This window comes from Harpia harpyja, chromosome 9 (genome assembly GCF_026419915.1).
Source record: "Harpia harpyja isolate bHarHar1 chromosome 9, bHarHar1 primary haplotype, whole genome shotgun sequence".
NCBI classification, from domain to species: domain Eukaryota; kingdom Metazoa; phylum Chordata; class Aves; order Accipitriformes; family Accipitridae; genus Harpia; species Harpia harpyja.
The window spans coordinates 13,796,402-13,798,901 of NC_068948.1; the positions used below are offsets into that span (position 1 = coordinate 13,796,402).

Below are 2,500 nucleotides of genomic sequence, written 5' to 3' on the forward strand. Positions count from 1 at the left end.
ATGCAGAACAACTTTAGCTCACACAGCTATCAATGTGAGCTGTGGATATCCAGCACCTATCCTTACTGGGCCTTCAGGCAGGGCTCTTCGGCACTAAAGATAAATCCTACTCCATTTCTGCAGTCTTCTGACAGAGAAATAGCCATAATTCAGTTGCCTTCAGCCACAGCTATGAAAGGCAAGGAATAAAAAGGTGCATACCCACCATGCAAAGTGGAATCCCGCTGTGCACATGCTTCTCGTGCCTCAGTGGGTGCAGAGCCCAGAGGGTCCACTGTCACGTGTATCTTCTAGTGTCTGTTCTGGGGTAAAGCCCCAAAACCTCCTACACTCAAAAGACAACAGCAGCCATGGGGAATGATGCCACACAGCCGTAAGAAGAGGTCTACCCCTCCCCATTCCTGCAGCTCTCCGTTCAGCTGCTCTACAATCGACCATGAGAATTTTTTCTTCTGCATAACGTGTGGAATTTGTCTCCTGTACTAATTTTGTGCCTTCCGAATGCAGAAACTTCAGAGCATTAGCAGTGCACAGGTGATGGGTCTATTCAGAAGAATACTAGATTTTGCTTCTTTTCCTGGGTCTCAGAAAATCTACATTGTTGAGTAGCTTGTTACTGAATCAGGCTCTTATTGTATGTACAGATTACATAAACAAGAAGGTCAATTTTGTTTCAAACCTGTATGAATATGGTTCTGGGACTGAATTAACTACTGATTGAAAAGTTACACATTTTCAGCTAGCTAATCATATTTTATTTCACTGCATGCAGACAGCAGTGCAATGAAATTAGCTGTTTGTTTGTACATTTTGGAAAATGTTTTAACTTCAAGACTACAGAAAAAAACTGGAAAAATTTAATGTCTGTCCAGGTGAGATTGCTAGGGTAAAAATAATCAGGTGATAATAACTGAGCATAGCTCAACAGAAACTGAGTTGCTTTCTCCTGATTTTTGATCATGCTCTTCCTTTCCTCAAAGTGTGATCACCCTTCCTCAATCACGAATTTACAGTTTTAAAGCATAGCCTTATCTCTCATAGCATAAAAACAAACCCAGAGATCTAATGTTGCATTTGCTTACGCAGTATAAAAATACAAATGCAAATGCTTTAGCAAGCTTTTCTCACATCAGCTAACTGGTAAGAATACACACAGTAGCAGTACTACATTTTATGTAGAGAAGATGTGATATTTTACATAATTTCAGTCAAAATACATATTACTAGGTCATATTTGTCTATGACAGTTGAATCTTACCTCAGGATAGGTGCTTTAGTATGTATATTGAAAACATCTGGTTAATCCAGAACTGCTCTTTTCTTAAGAAAGACATAGCTGTAAAAAGGTATCAAAGATTATGAAACATTTGTCTGTGGGAGGGGGGAGGATAGTGGTAGTTCCACAATCCCTTATTGTTCTATCATATCTAATCCTCAGTACTTGTGCCCATAATGATTCCCAACTGGTAGACGAACTACTTTGAACATCCCTGAAGCCGAATTGCTACCCACTAATGTATCAGCTAAATGTTAGAAGACTCCTAACTCCCCCATCTGTGTTTTACCTCCCCAGAGGGTAAATACATTGAACAGTGATTCCCTTGCCTGGCACACACTTTCTAAACCTTACTGGTAACTGTTGTGATTTCCAGTCCAAGCCGATCTGCAGTCAAAATCACCAGTTTTATATGCTGCAGGGAACTAAACACCTGCCTTATTAAAATACTGCCCTCAAAACACACTGTAGTTATGTATTACCACTCTAATTGTTACCAGTGTAGTGCTGATAATATTATGGATTACAGCTAATATCAGGCTACTGAATTAATATGTGAATATCTTTTATAGTTAACTTCAGGAAATTTATTGGAATTAGGAATTACTTTTTTTATATTTTTTTTTCCTAGGAGAAAGAGAAGTCTGTAAAAAGTAACTGAAAACACACAGAGCAGTGTGGGTTTACTGGGCTAAATGGAAGAAACTAAAACCAAACCAAACCAAAACAACCCACCCCACCCCCCCAAAACAAACCCACCCACCCAAACATCAAAATATTCTACCCATTCTCTTCAGAGCTAGTCATGTAGCCCAGACTCACATAACTACAGCTTATTGATGACTGGTTATGCAGAAGTTAATAGGTCTAACTATACAGCTAAAGGCCATAGCATCAGGCTTGAAGGACAAATATATGATGTTTCTGCTTTTCGTGTCATTTGCAGTTTATCCACATCCTTCTATTTTTTCTCATTACAGGCAACCTGCCTTTATTTTTCTTCAGTGTCCACTTGTCTAATACTAGGATAGTGTTATCGCCCACTGCACCCTGATGTTTATTAATAATACCTCAATAAAATAATAATAAAGTCTAATTGAGAATCGCTTTTATCAACTTTGCTATATTGCCATCTATCTGAGGTTCTCAACAGCAGAGATTTAAATGTTTCATTTTATTTTTAACTTTCCCTTTTCCACATTTCAGTAATGTCAGGCAAAGAGG

At 38.6% G+C, this 2,500-nt stretch overlaps 1 protein-coding gene across 14 annotated transcripts in view; it reads right to left on the reverse strand.

The window, feature by feature from the left end:
• Positions 1-2,500, reverse strand: part of ZNF536 (zinc finger protein 536) — a 357,567-nt gene that overhangs the window by 241,034 nt on the left and 114,033 nt on the right. The gene's annotated exons all lie outside the window — the stretch shown is intronic.